Raw genomic sequence first — 26,697 nt, 5'->3', positions numbered from 1 at the left:
AGGACTGAGGGAGTGGGACGATAGCTTCAGACTCCCACTGTGGCCAGGGGAGCCCCTCTTTCTTACAAGGGCCCCCTCTCCAAATTCAGGCCACAGAGCCTGACAAGGAGGCCAAAGTCCAGGGGCATGACTCACCCAGGGAACAGGCCCAGCCTGCTGGCCAGAAATTGAGGGAGGACAGGAGCCAAGGGGCCTGGGTTCAAGTCTGAACTCCTCCCAGGCCAAGCGCAGTGACCTTGGAGCAGAGGCTCAGTCTCTTTGGCTTTGGGGAGGTGGGGAAGAGGCAACAGCCAGGGAAGCGCTGAGGCTGCAGACCAGCAAGCAGAGAACTGGGGGCCACGGGAAGGAGGACACAGCGGGTCCAGCCCCTGGCTCCACCGCTTCCTCACCAGGAACCTCAGCTTTCTGTACCTCAGTTTCCTCAGCTGTAAAGCAGGAACGATAACGTCAGCCTCACGAGATAACGCAGCATGAAGTGGACAGGTGCTCAGGAAACGGGAGCTTCTTATTGAAGAGGGGAAAAGAGACTAAGAGAGGGCAGGAGACTTGCCCAAGCCACGGATCAAGCCAGTATTGGCTGAACTCGGCCTCCACCTCCAGGCTTCCCACCTGAAGCTGTTTCTTAAGACTGCTTGGAGACTGACTGTGTGTGCACGTGTGTGTCAGGGTGCTGTTGCTTACAGAGCGGCCCTACTGTCCAGTGAGGATCAAGGAAATAGATAGGATATAGCCTGACCTTTACCCTAAACCCCACTTGGCCCACCTTCAAACTTTGGACCAGAGGGCCAGCTCTATGGGAGGGAGGCAGCCCACACTCCAGCCCCCATAAGCAGCACCAGCACCTGGTGCTCGGAAGGACTGGGGGACTGGGAGGTCAGTGTCTGGGGCCCTCTCGTTGTACAGGAGCTCAGAGAGGGACAGGCCTAGCCTGAGGTCACACAGCATGACAGCAGCAGAGTCCAGAGCCCTGGCCAGCGACAGCCTCAGAGCAGAGTTGTCTAGCCCCTAGGGTGGCTGGAGCTGGGGGGCCCTGGGGGACTGAGCAAAACGTGGCGACAGATGGCCTGCCGAGGCAGCGGCGATCTGGGCGGCTGGCAGGCATGCTCGCTCCCGCGCAGGGAAGCGGCTAATTTTAGCTGAGGCCTCGATGCCAGCTTTGTTCCCCCCACCCACCCGCCGAGGGGGCCCAGCATGCCTTGCGTGCAACCCGCCTCCCCCAGGCACCCCTACTCCCCCGCCTGGCCACTTGGTGAGTAGTGCCCAGACCCCAGGGTCCTAGAACTGTCTGTCTGGCCAGGTCTCATCACACCCAGAGGCAAGGGCTGGGCCCTGGAGGCCTGGCATCCCCACCCCAGGGCCTGCTTCCCATGACGGGAAGCTCATTCTGAAGAGGGGCTGTGGGGAGAAGGGCTAGAGGCCACTGCCCAGACTGGGAGGGAGGGCCTGATGGGAGGGAGGGCCTGACAGCAGGGGCTGCCAGTCTTTGCGGGGGGTGGGCATTGTCCTCCACCAAATACTTAAGGAGACAGGACCCTTATTCTACCCCTGCCCCGAGCCAAACAAATTCTTCTGTGCTGGAGTCCCCCTCCAGCACAGCGTAGTGTTGAGCAAGGGAGTGGGAGTCACTTTACCCTTTCCCTGCTCTTTATAAGCCCGATTTTGCTCCAGGAACTCAAAGTACTTTAAAAAAAGTCAGAGATAGAGCAAGGGTAGTACCCCACCCGCACCCCGTGCCACTGGGGGAAACTGAGGCACAGTCTGAAACAGCTTTCATTGTAGCAGGGGAGGAACAAATCCCAGGAATCGGTGAGGGAAGCCTAAACATGCTCTACTTTGAGTTCTTAGAGCTGGGGGCTTCTTGGGCCAGCTCAGCCCCTAAGACTACCCTCTGCCTCCACCTGGGCTGGTAGAAGGTAAGCTAGATGGATGGAGCCCGTTCTCTGAAACCCTGGGAAGGGAGGCCTGGCATTCTTGGTTCCTGGTACCCCACCCCCTGTTGGCTCTTTGACCTTAGAACCTCTCCTCCTCATCTCAGGTTCAACTACATGTGCCCAATGGGGTGCCAGGACATCTGGCCCCCGCTTGAAAGGGGACTCCTTCGGGGTGATTCTGGAGGGGCCCCCTCTCCCAGTTCCAACCCAGGGGCCGTGAGGGTAATGGCCAAGTGGGAAATAGATAAAGAAGGCTGGAAAGAAATCTATGTACTAGAAGGAGAGAGTCGGAAGAAGAGAGAGAGAATGAGAAACCAAGGCAAAGAATCAGATTCAGGAAGAGAGAGACGGAAAGAGGGGGAATGTGGGGGCAAGAGAAACAGGGCAGAATGAGGGTGAAGAGGCAGGAAGAGCTGAGGAGGGAGGGGCTGCGGGAGAGACAGAGAAGAAGCCAGAGGAAGGAGAAGAGTGAAAAAGAGACTCAGGAAGAGAGGGACAGAGGAGGAGGAAAAAGACAAAGAGACAGAGAGACAGGCAGGATGAGGCAGAGACAAAGACAGAGAGAGAGAGCAAGACACACGCAGAGGGGAAGGAGATGGAGAAGGAGTTGCCGCGGACGCGGACGGGGCAAGACTCAGGGAACTGAAGACACCACAGGGAGCTGGAGACACACAGAGGGACTGACACACCCAAAGACCAACAGACACAGAGTGAAAGGGCCAGACGCACTCAAGAGACTGGGGAGGGAGGAAGGGGGAGACACTAAGTGATAAAGTGTGTGTGTGTAGGGGGGCAGCAGGAGTAGACAGAGGCAAGGAGGGAGGGGGCCTGAAGAGGAGGAGGGGGAGATGTCATCGTCAGAGCTGGGGGGGACCGGACAGAAATGGAATGTGGGTCTGGGCATGAGGCTCACAGATGCATCGGCTCCGGTTTCAGCTGGGGCAGTTGGCTGCTGCGGGGGGGGGGGAGATGGTGATGGTGGGGAGGGAGAAAGGAGCGGAGCTGACAAGGGAGGGGGGCCTGTTGCCATGGCTGCGGGCACGGCAGGGGCACAGTCTGCTGGCACTTGTAGTTCTGGGCATGGTAGGGGGCAGACTGAGGGGGAAAGAGGGCAGTGATGAAGAAGCGTGGCCCCTGCCCTCGGGGCTCCACCAGGAAGAAAGTTTCCAGAGAGAGGATGGGAGACCTTGGGAGCTGAGCAGAGCTCTGGGCCCTGCTCCACTCCATGGGGGGGACCACTCTCTGGGGTGCCGGTGGGCATCCCTGGTTCCCATCCGTGCCTCAGGCTGGCCCCTGGGGATCCTCTTTCTCTGTCCCCTCCAGTCTAGCTGAAGATCCCGCATGCTGCTGCTGCTGCTGTTTCTGCTTGCAGGGGAGCAGCAAGATTGTGAATTCAGGATCTGTAATCCTAACGCAGAGCCCAGGCCTACCGGGCTCCAGTTGCCAAGGCGACGGAGGGTCAGAGGGCAGCACAGGGCGCCCGCTCCTCCAAGTCAGAATCCCAATTGTTAAAGCCCAAGAATAAACAGCTGAAGCGGCCATGGGGGGGCCGGGAGGGGGGCTGAGGTCTGCATCGGCTCAGTGTGGTGTTGTCAAGCGAGATGTCACTAATTGTCTGAAGGAACGGGCTGAGGCAGCTCTTAACTGCTTCTGTGCCACCGGAGACACCTTGGCTGCCTGGCCCCATCCCCCGGGCCTCGCAGCATTCCACCGGGCCGGCTCGGTGGCGGGGGGAGTGCTGGCCCAGCACAATCCCTGCCTCCCTTGCACTGAACCCCTACATACTTTGGCTCCCAACCCTCCTCCCTGCCCCGCTTGGAACCTCCCACCTGCAAGCGAAATGCTTTATGTCCCCAGAACCAGTACCCTCCAATTACTGGAATCACACTACTCCTTATAGCCCAGAACTGCCACTCTGGCCTGCAAAAGCCCTCCCAGCTCCTCCAACATCTCTTCTTCCTCATCCTCTCAGAAGTCAGGGATTCTGGTACAAGGTGTGTGGACTGCGGAGGAAAACAGATTTCGGGTTCTTCTGATCTTTGGTGGCGGGAGAAGCCCTCCTACGGGAAGAGGGAAGGTCTGTGGCATCCTCTGTGCAACTCCCTACTCTTAGTCACACACCAGAACTAAAGACCTGAATGGAGCCTGGAAACCTGGTTTCTAGCTTTGATTGTTCTACCTACTTGCTGTGTGACTTTTGCCAGGATATTTTCCCTCCATGAGCCTATCTCCTCATTTACTATCCATCCTAAACATTTAGTAGTGCCTATTCTGAGCCATGCCATGTCTGGAACCCCTGCCCAGAGGAACTTCCAACCCAGCGGCTGAGAAAGGCTCATAAGACAAGGTAGAAAGCAATCAGAGATCCATCAGGTAAGATATTCAATGAAAAACACGGAGCAGTCTGGTAAATCGTTCAGTGGACGGCTGCTGCTGTTAGGAGCAGTCAGTACTGGTATCGCCGTTATGACGGAGGGTCGCTAAAAGGGTGTAGGTCATCAGAGAAAAGATTGGGGGGAGGTCGGTTCTGGAAGGCTTCCTGCAGAAAGTGGTACCTGGTAAGATTTGGACAGGTGGGCAAGAAGGTAGAGTGCACCAGGAGAGAGATCTTGTGAGCTGCTCTGTACACTCTCAGGGTCGTGTGCTCAGCCCCGCCCAGAGCAGGAAGGGCGAGGCCTTCAATGGTCTCCCCGCCCCATGGGCCGGCGCTGCCTCCTCCTCCACCTACTGCGCCTCCCGATCTCCGGAGAGCAGAGCCTGGGAGGGGCGGGCCGCCCGTGGGCACGGCTCCCGGAGATTGGTAGCACCTGGAGTGATGTCATGGGGCGGGGTCAGGTCTTAGGACACGCCCCTGCCCCAGACCCCGCCCCCCTGCTCCGGGCCGAAGCGTGGGTCCCGGGAGGGGTCGCTCAGGCAGCCTCGCGGCCCCCTCAGGTGGCAGGCGGGGCTGGGGCGCTGTCCGTGGGCAGGGAGCTGGGCGCGGAAACAGGGGATCCCCCAGAGAGGGCCTAGCCCAGCCCCGGGCTGGACTCGTACAAAAGGCGACTTGTTCTTTCTTGGGATGCCTGCGCCTTCTCAAACATACCTAGAGCCACACTCCGGGGAGAGCTACACCCACACATGGCTGCACAAACCCGCCGGGGTGGGGAACAGGGGGCTGTCGCCAGCCCCAGAGGTTGGCGTTAAGAACTTTGCCCCAGCCACCCCTTGCCACAGACTAAACATCATTCACCTCACCCCATCCTAGCCCAAGTGACCTGGATACTCCCAACAGTCTCCTGCAGAGCCCTGGGGACACTGACCCAGTCACATTCTCATGACTATCCTCTCCCTCAGACCAACTCTAGCGGCTCACCAACTCCTCTGGAGCCAGACTGCCAGTCTTAAAGCGGGTGCCACACTAGTGTGTGACCTTGGGACATAATGAGGCTCACTAAGGGTTACTTTTTATGGAGCACTTGTTCTGTGCCAATCTTTATAATTGCTCTTTATGGTGAGTACTATTAGTCCCATTTTGTAGCTGGGGAAACTGAGGCTTACGTTAAATAGCTTGCCTAAGGCAGAGGCAAGGATTTGAACCCTGGTCAAACTTGACTTCATAGCCCACGTTCTTCCGTGTATTATCTGCCTCCCATCACACCATGCTACCCTCTAACACCCCACCACACACAGTAAAGCCATCTCAGAGTTAGGGTGTAATTCTCCACCCCAAACACATCTCAGTGTCACCGTCTAGTATCAGGCAGCTTCTCTCACTAATCAGTGTGTGTTCTGGGGGGTAGTCTCCTACCTTTAAGCTTCCCCAATCCCCAATGTTGGCTATCAGAGTCATAAATGGGACACAGTAGGAGCAAGGCCAGAACAGGCTACCTCTAACCTTTCCAGCAAGCTCACCTCCACCTCCCCTGACCTTAGGATGAAAAAGCACTGCCGTACTGGCTGGGGCTCCAGGCCTGTAGCTCTCCCTGACCCCTTGGGCCAGGACCTTCCCCTAGCCCCCAGTGCTTGCTGAGAACAAGTGCTCGAAACAAACTCCTTCCTGGGGATGTCAAAGCACCTTTCCTGGGGGAGGCGGCTCTATGATCCCCTGAGCAGGGCTAGGATCCGGTTACTCTTTCCCCAGCTGTGCCTGGACTCCTTGGGGCTGACCTTTCACCTCATCCAGGCCAGGACCCAAAGGGGGCTGGAGTCCAGCCCTCACCTCCTGTTAACCCTCTGCATTCCTCATCTTTCCATTCCAGAGCCCCCGCGGGGAGGGGGTGGTCTCAGGAAGCCCAGCCGGGCATGCCAACCTTTTCCCACCCTCCCATCCTGGGGTCTGGTTTCCCAGAGAGCTTTACAGAATGCTCCTCCCTGCCCCCTGCCCAAGCTGCCCTGCCCTGCTGGGATCAGATACCTCCGCCCAAGCAGCTGAAAATGACCTGGGCTATTTTCGCTCTGGGATCACGTTGCAAACTCCCCCTTGAGCTGGCAGCTTCCCACAATCCCTCCAGACCGTTGCCCCCCACTCCTCATCCCTCACCCAGAACCACTAACCAATAGGACAGGAGGGCTGTAAGAGACCACTGGCCTGAGCCCCTCAGATGGGGAGACTGAGACCATGAAGAGTCAGGTATAGGACTGGGCAGAGAACCAGGCTTCCTGGGTCCCCGCCCAGGTCTCTTTCTACTATCTAGCACAGCCTGCTCTGTACCCTAGATCTCAGAGCCTCTGACCCAGCCAAAAACCCAGCCGACCTCCTCCAAGCACCAGAAAGTCACACTGGAGGCTACCCACAAATCTCTGGGCCACCCTGCATGTCAGAAACTGCTTCTGCTACACTCTTTTCTTTGTTTAGAACTAGGACCAGATCTGTACCTGTGTCACAGCTATGTGGACCACGGGAATGTTTGGGGGGTTGCAAACTGGGAGGAAAGACGGGGGGACAGACCCAGAGGAATAGGAGGCTGATTCAGGCTTCCAGAGGTTTACATTGCACAATCCTTCCATGTTCCCAGCAGCCCCTTGCCCCACCTTCTCGGTACCCCCCCCCCGCCCCGATTCCTGCAAACCCAGCCCCCTCCAGGCCCCTGCCCCTCCACCTCAAGCCCTGGTCCTCCTGGGCAGGAATGTGACTGGTCAGGTCTGAGCTGACCACATGAGTGGCTATAAGGCGACAGACCCCCATCCTCCCATCCCCCCAGCCTGGGGGAAGCTCACATACCAAGGTGAGGTGGGAGCTGCTTTAACCCTTTGCAGCCAGGCTTCCAGGGTGAAAAAGAGGGGTACTCTACTTCCAATGGCCACTCCCAAACGAGTGCTGCCAGGCTGGGGAGTGCAGGCAGAACCTACTTCCCCCAGTGGGTGGAATGGGAGTACTTGCCCTGCTAGTCCCTGTTAAGAAAAATTATCCTTTGCCACACCAACTGTTTAGTCTCATCTCCCATGACATTTAGAAAAACAGTCATGAACTGGTGCTGAGGGAAGAGAAGGAAAGGAGGTATCATGAACCCCAACCTCGGGAGCCCCTGGTCTGATGGGAGAAATACAACCCTGCCCTGGGGAGTCTGATGGGGGAGACCAGGCACAGAAGCTGGGACAAAGAGCTGAGAGCAGAGAAGAGCATGGAGCCGCACAGAAGTGGGAGGAAGCCAGGGCAGGAGCAGAACAAGCCAGGTGGGGTCAGATCGGGCAGGCTTCCCGGAGGCCCCTCTGCCCACACCCCTCCCCCCAGGCTCTGGAATCTCGGGGGTCAGGGCTGAGGGACAGCCCCGCCCCCTGCTCCCCTCGGGCTTAGGAATTCCACCAGCCAAGAGGGGGGGGCGGCTGCTTCGGCCTCAGTCCAAGTTGGCTCCCACTGGACCGGGAACTACAGCTCCTCCTCGGCCCCCCCCACACACCCAAGCCCCTGGGCTGGCCCCCGGCCCCCTCCCTCGCCCTCCCAGGCTGGCACGGTGTGTGCCAGGCGCTGGCAGAAAACAAACCCGCCGGGGTGGGTTTGCAGGGAGCGGGGTAACCTTGACACAGTTGCGGCAGTCGCTAATGGCAGACACACACTCCGCCTGTTCTGGGGGGACTGTTGCCGTTGCTAGGAAACCGGCAGCCGCGTGAATGGAAATGGGTCAGTAAACCTGGGGAGAGATAGTGTGACACTCGAACCACTGCAGCTGCTCCAGCCCACACCGAAATCCCTCCTCTTCAATATTTATCACTCCCGCCTGGGCCCTCGGCTCCTGCCAGGCCCTGCACCAGCCTGGCCCTCAGGCCCCCCGCAAGGCTCAAGAGAGGAGGGGGAGAAAAGAGATGTGGGGGTTGCTTATCCGCTCCTTGGGTGGGGGGGAGCCCCAGGAGGGATGGAACTGGTTCTGGAGGAGATTGAACAGGAAACAGTCTAATCCCGTGGCAGGGAAGGGGTTAAAAGGTCAATTCACGCCTGTTCCTGATTTAGGCACCGTGGTAAAATTACTGCGAGTGTGAGCGGGTTGCGACTGCCGGCTTGCCTACCTGCGGAAGGACTGATTAAGACAGGAGACCTCTCTCCCAGTGTGTAAGAGATGGCGGGGGAGGAGGCACCCAAAACATGGCCAGGAATCCCTCACAGCCTGGCAATTCCCCCAATACAGCCCAAGGCTTCCTAACAGCCAGAACTGATGCCCCTCGAACAACCTGAGAGTACCCCAAACGGACAAAAGCTGCCTATTGCCTTACAATGTCGTCCTGTACAGACACTCCCCGCAAACAGCCAGACACTTGCTGTTCAGAAAACCTTGACAACACCCCTGCACAGATACCCCACAACAGAACGTGACAACTGCAATTCAGAACACTGCAGTTCAGCACAGCACCTATAAACAAGCCGACAAACCTAGGCACAGGCAAAAAAAACTGTGTTCGACTGTGTGTTGAATCTTCTGTAACTTCCCCATAAGGCTGGAGCCTCCCCACACAGCCTGCCCTAACCCAAAGCCTGGCTCTGCGGTTCATCTATGTTTTTTCCTCCCTCCCATTGTCAGCCTCCTTGTCTTGCACACACCCCAGTAAACTGCCCCTGTGTTTGCTCTTCTGGACACACCATCCCACAAGCTAGCTGCCTCATGCACCGCACCCCCCATTCCCTGGAGGCTGGCTGGTCACTGACACACACATTCCCTTCCCCTAGAAGCAAGCAGAGTCTCACAGCCCTGCCTGACACAAGCTCTCGTTCTTAGGCGCAGGCCTCTCTACTGACAACAGGGACCCTGGGAATCAGCAGCACCACTTGGGTGATATGCCCCCTCCACCCATCACAATCTCAGCCAGGATCCCTGGAAGGTGTGTCTTGGGAAGGGAGGCACTCCAGCTTTCTGGAGGAGGGGGGGATACCTCAACAGGAATCTCCCAGCTGACTCGGTTCTGTGTGCTCCTATCTCCTAGGATACATCAGTCAACACAGGCTCCGAGCCTGTCAGAGCTGGAAGGTGCCTTAGGGAGTCACTAATCCAGCCTCCTCTGCTATGCAGGAGGAAACCGAGGCCCAGAGAGGGGAAGTGCCCTGCCCAAAGTCACACAGCCCAACTGCTGCTTCCAGCCCCTTTCTCTTCTACAGTCTCTGAGAGCCCTCCATGATAACTGGGGGTGGGGGACAGTCAGCCTAGGAAGGTTTCTCTGAGGCAGAGCGAGATGGGACTGGATTAGCTAGGAGAGGGAGAGCCTGTAGTCCTAGAGAGTTTATGAGAACTGCCCAGCAGTGTATTCAGACACATGGGCACCTGGCAGCCCTGGAATCTGGGCCACATAAGCTTCCTCGAATTTGTACTTTGCCAAATTTATCTGGTAGACACTCACCCCCAACCCACTTCCTATCCCAGGGCCCCAGAGAGCTGCCTCCCCAAACCAAAGGTAAAAGGAGGCTGCTCTGTTCCCTATACCTGGCCTAGAATGTACATTCTAGGGAATCCCTGCCTTTTATTATTATTATTAATTTGTTATTATTTTTTGGCCACACCATGTGGCATGTGGGATCTTAGTTCCCTGACCAGGGATTGAACCCACGCCTCCTGCAGCGGAAGCGTGTGGAAGCATGATGTCTTAACCACTGGACTGCCAGGGAAGTCCCCGCCTTTTATTATTTAAATAGTTCTCTGCCAGGGAGCCTCTGGGATGCTGTGAAAGACGTTTTCTGCAAGGTAGTTTTAATTTCAACTCCATTTTGCTGAAAAGCAAAACGAGGCTCACAGAGGTGGTGTAGTTTGTTCAAGTTCACACAGACAACAAATGGAGCCTTGAGTTCCTTCCAGTACACAAGGAAGGCCCATCCAACAGGAAACAGGGAGAACGGGGGGGAGGGTGGGATAGGAGGAGAGGGAAGGGTGGGAGTTGACACAGGCCCAGGCCCAACATCCTGGGCTGAGGGGGAGCCAACAAGCATTTGAATTTGAATCTGGGTATCTGGGTTCCACCCCCCACCCACTCTAGCAGAGGTGGAGTGAAAGGTCAGCAAGGAGATGGGAGGGAGAGGAAAGCAGAAGTCCACCAGCTTCTCAGCCTGCATGGGCCATGCCCCAGGGAGCTGGGCCGGGGGCTGCCCCAACTTCCTGGCCCCAGAGCTGTCTGCCAGCCTCCACCCCCCAACAGCAGAGGGAGCATTGTGAGGAGACCCTGCCTCCTCCCAGGGCCTCAGTTTCTCCATCTGTACTAAGAGCTAGCCTAGCAGGAAGGATTTCTTAAGGGCCCTTCCAACTTTAACATAATGTGGCGAACAGTCCTAATTATCAGTCTCCACCACAAATGTATGTCTCTCCCCCAGACTGGAACTAGCTGAGAACCACCTTAGATATGTGTTTAATGAATAAATGAACACTCAACAGAACCAATGTCTTTCCATCCTTCCCAGACCAACTGAGAGGCACTACTTACCTCGGAAGGCTGAATTTCTCGAGGTTGCTGAAGGGAAGGGGGATTCGAACACTTTGAAGGCTCTGAAGGGGGCTGTCTGATACACAGGTGCCCTTTATTTCCTGCCCTGACCATATGCAGACACTATGGTGATTGCTTTAAATGTTCTTCAACTTCAAGGCCGTGGCCTACCTACTATCATCTAGCTTTTCAAATGAGCAAAGGGACTAAGGAGTGAAGGGACTTGCTCAAGGTCACACAGCCAGTGAGTGGAGGAAAAGGTATTGGAACTGCACCTATCCCCCCTGCTTGTTTCGCACGGTGAGGGTCTGCTGGGCTGGGGCAGGACGTGAAGTTGAACAGGGACCACTGGCAAGGGGAGAGGGGGTCCACCCCAGGAGGGGGAGGTGCCTGCTGAGTTGCCAAAAGGTTCATCAGTTTGCAGAGCACCAAATGGTACTGGAACTAGCAGAGTGGTGGGAAAGCATCTCTTCCCCTCCCCCACAAAGGGCAGGGTAGACCTCTTTCCCTCCCGCAAGACACCGTGCCCAGAGTGAGCCCTAAGAGGTCACTTACCTACTCCCCTGGATCCCAGGGCTCCTGTAAAAGGAAGCCCCTCCCTCCCGAGAGCCCTTTTCTTGACTCCGGGACCTGCAAGGTGCAGAGCCGCCCCAAAAGAAAGCTGCCGCCGCCGTCGAGAAAATTGTCCAGGATTTTTCTGGCACATCCGACCACCATGCGGGAGATGGGGGTTGGGGAGTGGTTGCGAGAAGGTGGCCTCAACTCCCTCCTAAAAGCCCTTAGGCGCCTCCAGCTTGAGCAGGAGGCTCTGGTCCGCAGGCCCAGCCGTTCTCAGGCCCGAACGGTCCGTCTCCGACTTTTCCCGCCGCCGCCTCTCGGGCTACCTGGCAGGCCTGCACAGCCCCCTGATCCCTGCCACCCCCGCCCCCTCCCAGATGAGGCCGCAGAGCTTCTGACTCCTGGAGGAGGTGACGGGCCGAGAGGGAAACCAGGCGGCTGGGGGAGGGGCGCTGCCTGCACCTGGCCCCTCTCCGCCGCCCTGGCCGGGAGGGGCGGGACTGGACCCCCGCCAGACCCGAAAAGCACGGCGGGGGATGGGGGTGGTGTGTGCCGCCTGCCTCGCGTGCAGTATGGGGGGCGGGTCTGGAGATCTCCCCCAAGTACCCTCGCCGCGGGGGCGCCCCCTAGGGTCGGGTTGCAAGGCGCCCCTTCCCGAGCCGCGCGCTCAGCCCGCTCCCCCGGCCGGCCGCGCTCTCCAGCTGCAGGAAATTCCAGAAGCTCTCCATCATCCCGGCGCAGCGCGCAGCCCGGGCTGCCAAGGCTCCCCGAAGGAGAGCCACATGCCGGCCGGCCGCGCGGCCCGCCCTCGCCCCCCCTTCCAACCCGGCCAGGCAGCCACGTCGGGCCGGGCGGGGGCCCGGCCGGCCGCCCCTTCCCGCGCCCCGGGCCCAGCGGAATGCGTGGCAGCCCCGGCTGGGGGCTATTTTGAGCGGGAGGGGAGCGGCCCAGCCTCGGTGTTTTTGGCTTTTTCCTGGCCCCCGGCCCGCCAGCCCGGGCCCTCGGCTGCCCGCGGAGTGGGGGGGGTCACGTGGCGAGGGGAAGGGGAGGGCCGCCGCGATCCGTCTGGGGCTCGGGCCCCGGCCCAGGCCCGGGAGGCGCCCGGCGGCGGTCCGGACCTGCGCTCTCGGCCGAGGCCGAGCCGGAGCAGCGGGATTATTAATAGCGCGCCTGGCTCCGGCTGCGGCTCCAGGGCGCCCGCTACCTGCACGCCCCTCCTCCGGTGAGCGTGGGCGGCCAGGGCACTCCCTCTCTAGCAGCGGACTCAGGCCTCACTGGATAGCGCCACTGGGCACCAGTAGCCAATCACCGGCCTCGATTTCCTTACCTGTAGATTGGGGGTGAGCTACCTGGCTTTATACGGTGGGTACCAAATAAAGGTTTTGCTTGCTGTGTGCCTCTCCTTGGCCAAAATGCCGTCTCTTTTGGGGGCCTCAGTTTTCCCGTTTATAAAATGAGGGGGTCCGAGAGGACTCTTAACAGGGGAAGAATCCCTCATATTCGAATAATGCATTTTCACTTACAACCCATTTGAGCTTATGGTCTACCCGATGGCAAGATCCAACACTGGGCACTTGCCCTGTATAATTAGCATGCATTAACTCACTTGATTATAAAGTTCCCATAAAGCAGGTAATGTTCCTTCTTTACTGATGAGGAAACTGAGGCTCAGGAAGGTTAAGTGACCCGCCAAAGGTCACACAGTGGCAGAGGCCAGAATTAGCAAAATTCTGGCTCCAGAGGCTGCGTAAACCACTGAACTATAGTGCCCTGAGACGAGCAGGACAAACACTGCCCCGTTTTCACAGAAGAGTAAACTGAGGCTCAAAGTGATTTGCTCAAAGTTGCCTTTGACCAGTTAGTGGCAGAGCTGAGCATCTAACACAGATCTTCCAACTCCTAGTCTAATGCCCTGCTGCAGTCCTCTGAATCTGTTCACCTCCTGCCCTGGGGCAGCTACTGGGGCCCCTAGGATGGGATCTAGAAATGGGCACAAAGCTGTGTCCAGGGCCCTGGAGGATCACCCTCTGCTCCCAAGGGTCAGCCCCAGACTCCTGGGGCCCCAGGGTTCACTAATCCACCAAATTCTATCTAGGCTTAGCCCAGCCTCAGAGCCATGGGGGTGAGGACACCTGGGGGTAAGGAGAGATGGCATGCAGGGGTAACAGCCTGGGAGAGGGCCAGGAGTTGCTTCCTGTCCCCCCGATCCCTTAGCAAGGAAGCACAAAGGCTGGCAGGCCCCCCACTCCGCCCCGGAAACCTGGCAGTTTATTTCTGTCTCTGGGCCCCCTGTTTCCACAGAGTCAGTCCAGGAAGGCTGGCAGCAGCTAGCTTGGAGGGGTGGAGCTCCTGCTCCCTCAAGGGTCCAGCTGCTACCCGGCCCCACCCCCACCTGCCAGGCCAGACCAGACTCCAGAGTCAGAGGTGACATTGGGATGAGGGAAGGAGGGGCTGGAGGCCAGTTGGTCAGGACTCCAAGGAAGGGATCCCACCACCACCACTACCACTACCACCTCACAACCCAGGGCCTAGATGCTCTCCCAGGATAAGCCAGTCTATACCCAGTTCAAGTCTGCTAAGAATATAACCTCTGGTGTGTCCAACTCTATCTACTCCAGATCATCCTGGCTCATGACTCCTCTGGACCCTGGTCCCAAAGAAAAGCCTGCTTCCAAACTGCCCAATGCTGGTAGAATATGCTGCCCAATGTGGTAGAAACTAGGTATTGGGCACTGGGAATGTGGCTAGTTGCAACTGGGATGTGCTGTAAATATAAACTATACACCAGATTTTGAAGTCTAAATATGAAAAAAATATAAAATATCTCAATGATTTTTACAATGGCTATGTGTTTAAATGACTATATTTTGGGTATATTGGGTTACATAAGATATATTATTAACACTAATTCATTTCTTTCTTTTTATTTTGTTTAATGTGCTACTAGAAAACTTAGATTGCATATGTGGCTCCTATTACATTTCCACTGGACAGTGCTGTTCTAGATCATATGGTGTTCTGGCTTTGGACCAAGACTTTGTCTGCTCTAGATCAATATCTGTGTGGCTTTAGCTCACCCACTTCCCCATATCCAGACCACAGCCTTACGTGTGGGTCTAAATCTCACCATCCCACACCACCCCTCCCCAGCTTTCTGTGAATCTGGCTCAGCCAGAGATTATGGCTTAGTCTGCTTTAAACGACTCTCTAGTACATTTCTTGATCACCAATTCCCAATATCTAGATCCAGCGAGAGTGTGGCTCTAGAGCACCCAGCCTTGCTTGCTTAGATCACTGTCTAGCAATATTTAAGATCTAGACATCTGCAGGAAGAATAAGGTTCTAGATCAGATATTGGTAAACTATGGCCAGAGGGCCAAATCTAGCCTGCTGTCTGTTTTTATGATTCAAGTATGATTGGACCAGAGCCATGCTCGTTCTTTTTTTTAGATTTTTTTTTTATGTGGACCATTTTAAAAGTCTTTATTGAATTTGTTACAATATTGCTTCTGTTTTATATTTTGGTTTTTTGGCTCCAAGGCACATGGGATCTCAGCTCCACCGACCAGAGATTGAACCTGCACCTCCTGCACTGGAAGGCAAAGTCTTTAACCACTGGACTGCCAGGGAAGTTCCCACCACGCTCATTCATTCAAGCACCGTCTATGAAGGCTTTCAAGGTGCAATGGCAGAGCTGAGTACTCATGACAGAGACCCAATGGTCTACAAAGCCTAAAATTTTTACTATCAGACTATTTACAGAAAGTTTCCAACCCCTGTTCTAGACGACCAACAAGTCCAACCCACCATAAATCTAGATTCCAGCCTGAGACTATGGCCCAGTCTAATCTCGATCACCTCCTCCTAGATGGTACTGCTGATCAGGATCTCAACCAGAACCTAACATGTACCCAATGCTGTTTGGGTTCCAGATCCCACTCTGATCTCAGGACATGGGCCCCAGTACTCTTCTCTGGGATGGAAAGGGTGTCCCCACTTCCAAACTCCCCTAGAGAGATCAAGGCCCACGGGCCCTTGTCAATGGCCTTGGGAAGGGGGAGGAAGGGTAGATTCCAGAGACAGCACTGGAGGCTGAGTCAAAGAGTCAAGGGTAAGCTCTTCCTGCCAAAGGGGCAGAACATAATCAAGCCAAGAAGACAGAGTAGCCCCACCCCTCCCCAGCAGGCTCCAGAGCAGGTCACTTAGCTGAGGGTCATGTGGGACAGATACCAATCTCCTGGAAGCTACACAAGGCGCCTCCAAACAGAATCTTCACCTCCAACCACCTTGTGCCTATCACCTCAGGACTGAGCTGGTACCACTATCCGCCCTTCCCACAGTTTCTCTCTAGGCCTCCTTCTCCATGGCTTTCTTTGAAAATTCTCCCACATCTGCCCTCCTCCCTGCCACTTCTCCTTCCTCCATCCTAGAATCCTAGCCTTTAACCATAGCGGTTAAGATCTCAAGCTCTGGAGCTGACACACCCAGGTTTTGATTCCAGCTCTGACTTTGGGCAAGTCACTCTACCTCTCTAGGCCTCCTCAGTTTCCTCAACTCTTAACAGAATGATAATAATGGTACCTACCTCATAGGGTTGTTGAGCGGACTGAACGGGATTATGATGTATAGCACTTTGCCCATAATAAGCACCTGGCCCATAATAAGCATGTTAACGCCAGCTGCTATTTTTACTATTACTGATGATCTATCTTGGTTCCATGAATGGACTTTGACAAGTCTGTAAACCTCACACGATTTTAACCAAAATGTATTTTAGTATTTTTCTGAAGAGAAGGCTCATCATCTTCTCAAAATGGATCCTTAGCCCAAAGAGTTAAAAAAAGCGGGGGGAAGCCTTTAGTTCAATCCAAATGGGGAAACAGGCACAGAGGGGAAAGGACTAGCCTAAGGTCCCTCAGAAAATGCGAGGTAGGCAGTTCCCTGGTGGTCCAGTGGTTAGGACTTGGCGCTTTCACTGCCGTGGGCCCAGATTCAATCCCTGGTTGGGGAACTAAGATCCCACAAGCCACGAGCTGTGCGTCCAAGGAAAAAAAAAAAAAAGAAAGAAAGAAAAAAGAAAATTCAAGGCAGACCCAAGGGTAGCATCCAGGAGTACCATCTCCTGGGCCCCACTCTTTCCACTAGTCCGAGCTGTCTCTCTGATCTGACCTCCTCATCATTTCTTGCCTGGTCAACTATGCTAGCCCCCCGGCAGGCTCCCCACTTCCAAATACCTCCTCTAAATCTGCTCTACCTAGTGTTAGATTCATCTTCCTCAAATCTCATTCTCGGGTTTCCCTGGTGGCGCAGTGGTTGAGAGTCCGCCTGCCGATGCAGGGGACATGGGTTCGTGCCCCAGTCCGGGAAGATCCCACATGCCGTGGAGCGGCTGGGCCCGTGAGCCGTGGCCGCTGAGCCTGCGCGTCCGGAGCCTGTGCTCCGCAACGGGAAAGGCCACAACAGTGAAAGGCCCGCGTCCCGCAAAAAAAAAAAAAAAAAAAAAAAAAAAAATCTCATTCTCATGACACAGTGTCCCTGCTCCAAAAACTTTAATAGCTCCCCACTGCTGACAACAACATCAAGGCCGAGGTCTTTACCCTGATATTCAAGAGCCTGCACAGCCAGCTCTGGCCCACCAACCTCCTAACTGTTCCCTCTTATCTGGTCAGTCCTCTCCTCAAGCCCCTCCCATATTCTCCATACCACCCACACATTCACTCCGTTCTGGACAGATTCTGCCCCTCTGCTCAATCACGCAGTGTCTCAGGCCCAGCCTGCTGCCCCTGCTCTGCCCTCAGGGTTGCCCCTGGGTCCAGCCACGTCGAACCCACTCTGATCAGGCCACACTGAGGTATGCTGACCTGAGCTCTCGCTCCAGGAAGTAGGCCTCTGCCTCTGCTCTCCAGCTCAGCTGTATCCCGAGACACTGACCCACCTTAGCCACTTTCTATACCCTCTCCAATTAGCCTCTCTCTCCTTCTCTCCAGACTTTCAGGAACAACACTCCTCTTGTCACAGGGAGTCAGCCAGTATAGCCTATCCTCGAGTCATGACTCCAAGGTCAGAATCTTCTCTTTGAGCCTCAACGTCCTTATCTATAAAATGGGGACAGAAATACCTACACCTTGAGTGATGCTAATGAAGGATAAATGCCTCCTAAACTGGAAGGTGCTTTTTCTACTAAAATCTGTTATACAAATAATGCTATAATACAGCTATACAATAATTCTATACAATAACCTCCATTTATAAGTTTACTTGAAATTGCAACCACTCTAACCTTGGCACTCCCCAAGCCCTTTCCATGTTTCATTTTTCTGCTTGGCATTTATCAGCATCTAACAAACCATATATTTTACTGATTTTTGTGTTAACTGTTTCACCCTCTAAATGTAAGCTCTTTGAGGGCAGGGATTTTTACCGACTTTGTTTTCTGCCGTGTGCCCTAAAAAAGTGCCTGACACCAAGTGTGCACTTGGTAGTTGAGGAATGAATGAATGAATCAAGTGCTTTTTACTACGTGCCCGGCACTGCACTACGCACTCCTCACAGATGGTCTCGTCTTAGGAGGGAGGTACTTTCATTACCCCTCATTTTGAAAATGAGACATCAAGTGCCTTGCTCTGATCACACGGTAGGAAGCAGCCTGACTAGAATGTGACTCTAGAACCTGCCCTCTTGTTCACTGTGCTCTATTACCTGTCCAGATGGGAGGTTATTTCTATTCCTACATTAGCTAGGCCTCTTGAATCTGTCATCCTCCCCATCTCCCTGGGGCTGTCTCTCTCCCTATGCCCCTGAGGCCAGCAGCCCTCCCAACCCTCATTCTGACCTCCCTCAGCCATTTCCTCCCACTTCTCAGCCCTACACCGTGCTGCTCACTCACCTCAGGGCCTTTGCGGATGCTGTGCGCTCTGCCTGGAATGCACCGGCTCCCCATGTCTTTCAACTGCCTATTTCTCAAGACCCACCTCTTCTGGGAAGCCTGGCCTCCAGTCTTCACTCGCTCCCTTCCCTGAGCTCATGCCTTGTTTACTGCTGGGAAAACCCACTGGGGGAGCATATGCTGACTTGGTCCATTCCTCACTATTTGCCGAGGCTGGAGGCTTTGCCCACCTCTGTCCCTCTCCTGGCCAGGTCTCTCCCTCCTTCCTCTGCTGGATCACTGCCCCTATCCCATGCCATCTCTTAATCAGGTTTAAAGCTTTGTAATCAAGAGCCTGGCTTTTGAGTCTCTCAAAACCCAGCTCCACCCCCTACTAGCTGTGTTCCTTTGGGCAGGTCACTACACCTCTCTCGACCTGTTTGCTACCTGCAAAACAGGGATGATGTGAGCACCTCATAAGCTAACGTGCCGAGAACATGGTAAGCACTCACTAAACATCAGCCTGTGATCAGAATGTCGTTCATCCCCGTTTAGGCAAAGACCCTGAAAAGCCTCGGCCTCCTCTTTTCCTCCTCCCTGAACGGTCCCCTGCCTCCTGAAAATGACTTGATGATAACAATAAGATCGCTAACACGTACTGACTATTTATTATCTGCAGTGAGTAGAAATATGTCTGGCACCCAGCAGGTGCTCACTATTGCTTATTTAATAAATGAATTAACTAGTTTAATCCTCACAATACCCAATGATGGTGGTGGGGGTGGGGGTGCACTATTATTATACCCATTTTACAGACAAGGAAATCAAGGCCAGAGAGGGTAAGCGACTTGTCATGGTTGGGATTTAAACCCAAGCAGTCTGACTCCAAAGCCGCGACCCTCACTGGCCTCCTCGTCCTCACTATTCCCAGTCTGATCTGCTCCAATGCCATCTGGATGGATGCTCACTGGGCCCCTGCTCCAAAGCTCAAATCCTGCACATTTTATATAATTTGAGCCTCACAAAATCCTATGGAGTCAGAGCCATCATTATTTCCCCTTGACAGGTGAGGAAACTGAGGCTGAGAGAGGAGTCAAACGGCCACAAAGGATTCCAAGCCCAAACTCTTTCAACGGCCTCGGGTTTTGTGCCGTTTCTCTCCCCGTCTTACACAACTGTTGATAACTGTTCACACACACCTGCCTTGTTTTTCCAGTCAGTCAGAAGGCAAGCTCTCTGAGGGCTCCGTCTGAGGCAATGCTTCTGTCAACACTTCTGTGTCCCCGGCCCCCTACCATGGCCAGAACTGTGGCCACGGGGCCATGCTCTAAAGGCATCCTAACTGCTGATATGCGCCTCCCAGCCAGGCACACCCTGACACTCTGCCAGCTTCCCGCACAAAGCAGCTCTAGATCTGTGGGCTCTGTCTGCCCTATCAGATTTGGGTTTGGTGAGGGTGGGGCTGGAGCTCCCCTTCCACCAAGGCTAGAGGCTCCCCAAAGATGCAGTACGTCCTGGGAATTCAGGGCCCTATCTCCCACTTAGAGCATTAAGGGGGCAGGATGGTACGGTGGCTCCGAACTAGGACTATGGATCCCGGTATTCCAAGTTCAAAGGCTGCTCCACCAGGTACTGGCTGTGTGACCTTGGACAAGTTATCCATACTCAACCTTTCTAAGCCTCAGTTTTCTGATACGTAAAATAAAGACGATAATAAGAGGGCTACTACGATGATTAAATGAATATCTATTTGTAAAGTTAGAAGAGTATCTAGGACGTGGTAAATGCTATGTGTTTGTTAAATAAATGAAAGTAGAGTTCCACCTAGCCATGGAAGGGTCCCCCTGGTAAGGTACAGTGCAAGTGACAAAGCAAACCCCAGTTCCAAACAGACAACTGAAGGCACCGAGGGAAATGGAAACAGGTGGCAGAGACCTCACATCTCAGGAAGCCCCTTGTGGCAAGGACCCGCTCCTCTCCTCTCCCCACATCCTCGAAAGCCAGACGACCCCATCTCCTGGCCCCATCAGTCTTCTGACCTAATCCCCCCACCCTAAGCCCCAAGCCACTTCCCCTCCCTTCCCTCCAACTAACTCCTTCTATGCAGCCAGATAGATTATAGCCAGAATCCAGACCCTGCTTTCCTTAGTTGCTGTGTGACCTTGGACAAGTGACTTAGCCTCTCTGAACCTCACTTCCTCCTCTCTACAGGGGATAATCCTCCCCTGGAGGTCTGTCCTAGAGATTAACTAATAACTGAAGTGATGCCCATGGATGTGTTCACAGGCGTTTGAACATGCTAGTGTCCCATAGGCCTGACCACAGCGATGGGCGTGCTGTTTGGGCGCTGGGGTGGGGAAGGGAGCTGCCATTTAAAACTGACCCCCACTTTATAAGTTTTCCCAACAGCTCTTAAGCACCACTTCGGTTGCAAGCCAAGCTCCCTGTCCTTTAATCCACCACCTATGACATTAAAATACAGTTTCTTGGGGGACAGGCAGGGATCTCATGTTGGCCTCTCTTCACCAAGTTACTGCATCTGAGGCCCTGAGGCAGGCCTGAGGGGAGAAGAGGAAGAAGTAGGAGGGGCTACTAGTGAGGGGGGAGGAGAGGGCCCATTTGGAGGAGAACCAGGGAGAGTGGAGAAGACCCTTGGATTGAGGGGCAAAGGGGGAGAGGGTCAGGCCCCCAAGGCCGTCCCGTGCCCCCACTGCTAACTCGGCAATCACCTGGCCTGGGCTTCCATCCTTCTGAAAAGGAAGAGGAGCCAGCCGCAGCAAGTTACGATAGACCATTACCCGCCATTAATTAATTAAAATAAACAGCAAATTAAATACAGCAAAATTAAAATAGCACAGGAAATTAATTCTCTGCCGGCCCCACCTCACAGGTGAGATGCTTGAAGAGCCCTTTGCAGCCAGGATCCCGGGCAGCTGGGGTGTCACCAGGACTTGCCTTAGACCACAACTCCTGGCAACACCAAATATAAATGAACCCGGTTACCCATGGGCGTTTACTTGGCTCTGCCACCCTGAGATTGGCCTCCTGGCTCCTTAACCCCAGGGGACTCTAAGCCCTGGGCCACATTCTTGAACCCAAGCCCTGCTCCTCTGTCAGTGGGCCGAATAGTCCTGATACCCCCTGGACCAGGGACTGGGCACGTGGCCCACACCTGCCACCACACGGGTCAGGGCGAGAGGGAAGAGGGACCTTGACGTTCTCTTCTGGTTTCCCTCTGGGGCTTGGAGTCAGATCCAGGCACAGACCCCTCCCTTCCGTGTGGAGCTCCTGGCCCCTCATTTGCAGCGCCCAAAACCTGCCTCTGGGGAGCCCCTCATTTTGCTCCTTTCTTTGGCTAAGAGTGTTCAGGAAGGAAGCACTGCTGAGACCCAGAATCCCAGGCCAGAAGATGCCCAATGAAGTAGGCTAGGCCAGCCCCAGGACATGATACCGGAACTCCCTCCTAAACAAGACTGAACTCATCACACAGATGGGGAAACCGAGGTCGAGGAGGGCAATGGCATGCTGTTCACCGTCACCCGATGGCTTACTGGCGGAGCCTGGAGCAGAGTCTCTAACGGACACATTCCAGGTCACCACCAAAACATGGGATTTCTAGAGTGCAGCTCAGCCCGTGCTGACCACCCCCTCTTAGCCTGGCCACCAAGGTCTCGCCTCCATAATCCCATCCCACGACACCCCCTTCCTGTGTCCCACACAACAGCCGGATTAGACCCCTTGCCCTCAGGCTGTCGTTCACAGGGCTCCTTCTCCCCGAAGCTCCTTCTCCCACCTCTGCCTGCCCAAGTTCAACCAGCCTCTTTAGGGTTTGGCTCAATGCCAGCTCCTTCGTGAGCCACCCAGAGCCCTCATGCTCCTCTAACCTTCCGAGGTGCTTTGCCTCCACCCTCACACCCTGCGCTCTGTTGTCCACGTGAGCTGTGGTTACGGTGTGTGAGCTTCCTGAAGCCGCAGATCACCTCCCTCCCCTCTGGGCCCCAGCACCTGGCACAGTACCCAGCACTCAGTAGGTGCTCAGTAAAATCTCCTCCTCATCTGATGCCCTGCCACGTCCTACCGATAACCGACAATAATGGTTACTGTTTATCGAGCATATACCATAAGCCCGGCTCCGGTACTGTCTCCCATCCTCATGTGATGGACCCAGGTCACAGAGGTTGTGTGACTTTCCTGAGGTCACAGCTCTGGAACTGGAACCCCACTGGTTCTTGTGCCTAAATGAGTCTCCTTTCCTTCCCACTCACCTCTTCTAGGTCAGACCACCATCATTTCCTCACCCTGTCCTGTCACTAAAGACTTCCCATGACTCCTTGTGGCCCACTAGACAAAATCTAAACCCCTGAGCATGGCATCTAAACTCTGTGACATCTGGCTTCTTCCCTCTTTGCAGCTTCTCCTCTAGTCTCTGAGCATCACCTCAGTTTCCAGCCTACTGTACCTTGATTTACTTGTAGGCTCTGCACATGCTTTTCCCTCTGCCTAGAACACCCTTCCCCTACTTTTCCTCCTGTGAACTCCTACACATCTCTCAACATCCAAGATCAAGGGTTACCTTCCATTCTAGTCAGATAAGACAAGCAGCAAACGAATTGGACACAAAATTGAGAGCTCTACGAGGGAAGGACCTGTGTCATCATAGTATCCCCAATGCTTAACCCATAATCAGTGCTCAGTCAACATTTGTTGAATGAATAAATGAATACTCTATATATTCTTGTTGACTAAACGGAGAAATGGCAAAAGAATACAAGGCCACAATATGCAGGGCTGGAGGTGGAAGGGAAGAGACTGAGGCCAGGAAGGCCAAGGACGTGGTGGAGTACAGTGACAAGTACTTCAGGGGCTGCTCTGCAGCAGAGCCACGCTCTTGGCAGAGGGAGTGTTTGTGAGAGACAGAGGAAGGAAAGTGATGGTGTGAGGGAGGCTCTGAAAGTATGTGTGTGTGTGTGCACGCACGCGCGCATGTGAGAAGGCGGTGGGGATGTATGCGGGGGAGTGTGCGTGTGTGAGTGTGCTGCATTTGTGAATTAGTCTGTGAGAGCGGTGCTGAGGAAGTATGTGAAGGAGCGCGTGTACATGGCTTGTGGGTCTGTGGCGGAGAGCCCGTGCATTCTATTTGTGCATGGGGGTCTGCGTGAGAAGGCGAGGGTGTGGGCCACGAGGGCTGTGCAGGAGGTTGTGCATGTCTGCGGGACGAGGGGGTGGGGAAATGATTGAGAAAGACAACAAGGAGGGGACACCTGAGGGGGGGTGTGAGGGAGAAACCGTAAGTGTGCGGGCGTGGAGGGTGTCGTGGTGAGCACGTGCGGGAGGAGACGGTGTGACCGTGAGTGTGCATGACGCGGAGGGTAAGGTAGGATGTCAGGGCGCTGCTGAGGGTGTGGCGGCGTGGCCTCGGCCACGGGCCGGGAGCCAGAGGTGGGGGCTGGCCCTGGGCCCAGGGTGGGGGGCTCTGACCGAGCAGAAGGTTCCTCAGAGTTCTCCCTGGAGCCACGGGCGCCAGATCACCACGTCCCCAGGCAGAGAGGCCGAGCAGGAGGCCCAGATGTGTGTGTGCGCCTCACATTTTGTCCACAGCAAAACCTCTGGGCACTTATTTGTCTTTGTCTGTGTCCGGGTGTGCACGCCTGTGCTTGTGTGCGTGCTGCCGGCTGTGTGTCTGTGCCTGTCTTTGTCTCTGTATGTTTTTGGGCCTTTGTCTCAGTGTGTGTGGCGGTTGGTCTAGGCTTGCCCACAAGACTGTGTCTGGGGTTGTGTGTGTCTACGTGTATCTGTGCCTGTGGGGCACCGGGCGTCCTTGATCTGTGCATGTCTAAGTAGGGCTGCGAGCATCCCCCTGGACCGCCTGTTTGTATCTCTGTCTGTGTGGCCTTAGTATGAGTGGGAGAACGTTGTGCTTTGGAGACTGTGGGTCTAGATCTCGGTGTATCTTTAAGTGTGAGTGTGTGCTCGTGTATCTGCGTGTGAGAGTCTGCCACGCGTTGTAGTATGGAAATGCTTATGTGTGCCTGTGGAAGGTGCGTTTGTGAGACCAAGGATCTCCGTGTGTCTCTGTGCCTCTGTGTGTGTATGTGTGTGTTGGGTGTGAGGGGTTTGTCACAGACTGGTGAGCAAGTTAATCTCAGACTCCGTGACACGTGGAATAAAATCACGCTCCCATAATGGGATCATTCGTCTTCCTGTCCAAGGAGAGAACCAACTCTTCACCCTCCGCCCTGGGGGAGCCAGTGGGGCCAGGGCCAGGCTTAGGCCCCTATGCAGGCCCCCCTGTGGCCTCAGCACCCTACCCCCACCTCTCCTCTGCCACACCAGGCTCATTCTGCCTCCAGAGTGCCCTGGTGCCCACTGCTGGCTGGGCTAGGCTCCAGGACATGTGACGGAGCCTTAGAGGCCTGTCCTGGGCCCCCCAGCCCCACCCACTGCTGAGGAGGGCCCTGCCCCAGATGGGAGGGCGGGTGCAGGAAGGAATCTTTGGGCCCCTCCTCCTCCCGGAGGGGAGGGATGAGCTGCAGGCCCGACCGGGATTTTCCATCTCTCAGCAACAAGATTCCTGGTGAGCAGGCTGCGAGGCTTGGCAGGGCGCCTGCCGGAGACCCGCCCTCACCCGCCAGGACGCCTGGGTCCCCAGGGCCGGGCAGCAGCGGGTTCCCTGGGGAGCTAGGAAGGCCCCAGAACTTCAGGCTACAGCTGCCCGGGACTATGGGAAAGCCGGACCCTTCCAGGCTCCCACCCCCAACCACAGACGGCTCCTCAGCCCCCCAGGCAAACCGCCACCCTTCTCCTGGCCTCTCCCCAGCCTCGGCCTTTGCTTCAGAGAGCAGCCCAGCCACCCAGCACCACCCACTCCCTACCTGAGCCTCAGCGCACACCCAGCCTGAGTTCAAGACCTCACCTCTGGGTGTGAGGGCTCTCAAGGCCAGGACTGTGCTGCTTATCTCAGAATGGGGCTTCTGAGGACAGGGCCATGTGTCCCGCAGCTGTGAAATCCCTCTTGGTCTTAGCACTCCTTCCTGACTGAGCAGTCAGGCACCAGGAGAGGATTTCAAACCCAAGGCTGGGGAAACTGAGGCAGTGAAGCTCTCTGCCCTGCCTACCGTTATGAATCAGAGGCCAAATCCAGGAGTCTAGACACACAAGTTCTTAATTCTGTCCAGCGGCAGTGGCTGCAACTTGTTCTTCCCCATAGGGGGTGCAATTTCGGGGGGGGCATCAGTTGGAGGGAGAGGGGAATGGGCAGGTGGACTCCCCTCAACCCTCAGACTTGGATGAGCAGCCAGAGAGCAGGTTTGGTAGGAGATTAAGGTCGAGGAGAAGAGAACCCAGACGCTCCAAGATTTATGACCCTAATTCTTCTCCCTTAAATTCCCCTCCAAGCCCCCCAGCCCTAGCCTGGTCCCTCCAGGGTCATGCTGTGGCCCCAGGCCAATGTCAAGGCCTTAACCCATCCATCAGCTGTTGCCAGGGAGTTTCCACCCCAATGGGTCCCAAAGGGAGGAGATCAACTGACACTACGGGCCCAGACTGACGGGGAAGGGGCATGGCCCTATAGAGGTGGCCAACAGCCCCCTGCCCCCTCCCAGGATGTAGGGGCTCACAACCTCCAGGGCAGAAGCTAGGCTGGTGGGTGGGTCCAGGAGGAGGTGACCTCCAGCTCTGGCACCACTCCCAGCCCCGCCCTTCCAACAGGCCAGGAGACCTGGGGTCCCACGGGGCCCTACAGCTCACAGGGTGTGTGGCCTTGGGCCCTTGCTGCTCCTCTCCAGGCCTCAGCCACCCCACCACGCAATGCAGGAAGTGGTCTGGATACCCCAGGCATCCCCCCTTCAGCTCCGCTCCCTCAGTGCTAAGCCCTGCCCTCTCTCCAGTCCAGGGGTGTCACCTAGAATCTGGGTCAGATGGGGTGAGGCTTTGGCAGTTAACTGGAGGAGCCCCTGAAGCCACCCAAGTCAGAGCTGAAGAGCGTATGGTGCTCACTCCTCCACCGTACACCCATTTTCCAGAAGAGTGAAACTGAGGCCCTGAGAGAAGGTCGGGGTCTGCACCAAGACCTGAGTTTTACTGGTGGGATGGTTAAGAGCACAGGCTCTGGTGACAGAAAGACTTAAGATTAAAATGTCAGCTGCAACAGAAACTTGTTATGTGAAGTCCCTTGCCTTCTCAGCCTCAGATTCCTCATCCATAAAATGGGCAATAGTGCCTCCCTCCTACGACTGCTGAGTTGAAATAAGAAAACGCATGTAAAGGGCTCGGCCAGCGTAGCAAACGCTCGGACAATGGTAACTATCATGACTGTGGGTAGTATTAACACAAAGCCAAGTGGCCGGGGGGAAGGGTAGGTGGGGTCCCGACCTGGCTCACCCTCCAGACCAGGAGGGCCAGCCAAATTCCTCAAAGCCCCCCAGCTGTCTCCCCTCTTCGTTAAAGGCCTCTCATTAGTGAGCCTGGGCA

At 55.5% G+C, this 26,697-nt stretch overlaps 1 protein-coding gene across 4 annotated transcripts in view; it reads right to left on the bottom strand.

Moving 5' to 3' along the window:
* AHDC1 (AT-hook DNA binding motif containing 1) overlaps nt 1-26,697 on the bottom strand; it is a 64,664-nt gene that overhangs the window by 25,936 nt on the left and 12,031 nt on the right. Inside the window, exon 1 of one of the 4 annotated variants that reach the window (XM_060140912.1) lies at nt 7,135-7,218. The exons of the other annotated variants lie outside the window; for them this stretch is intronic. The gene's annotated coding sequence lies outside the window, so the exon portion shown is untranslated. Of the gene's footprint in view, nt 1-7,134; nt 7,219-26,697 lie in introns of those variants that run through there. 4 annotated transcript variants of the gene reach the window in all.

This window comes from Lagenorhynchus albirostris, chromosome 2 (assembly GCF_949774975.1).
Source record: "Lagenorhynchus albirostris chromosome 2, mLagAlb1.1, whole genome shotgun sequence".
Classification (NCBI taxonomy): Eukaryota; Metazoa; Chordata; class Mammalia; order Artiodactyla; family Delphinidae; genus Lagenorhynchus; species Lagenorhynchus albirostris.
This window is presented reverse-complemented; position numbering and strand designations above follow the sequence as displayed.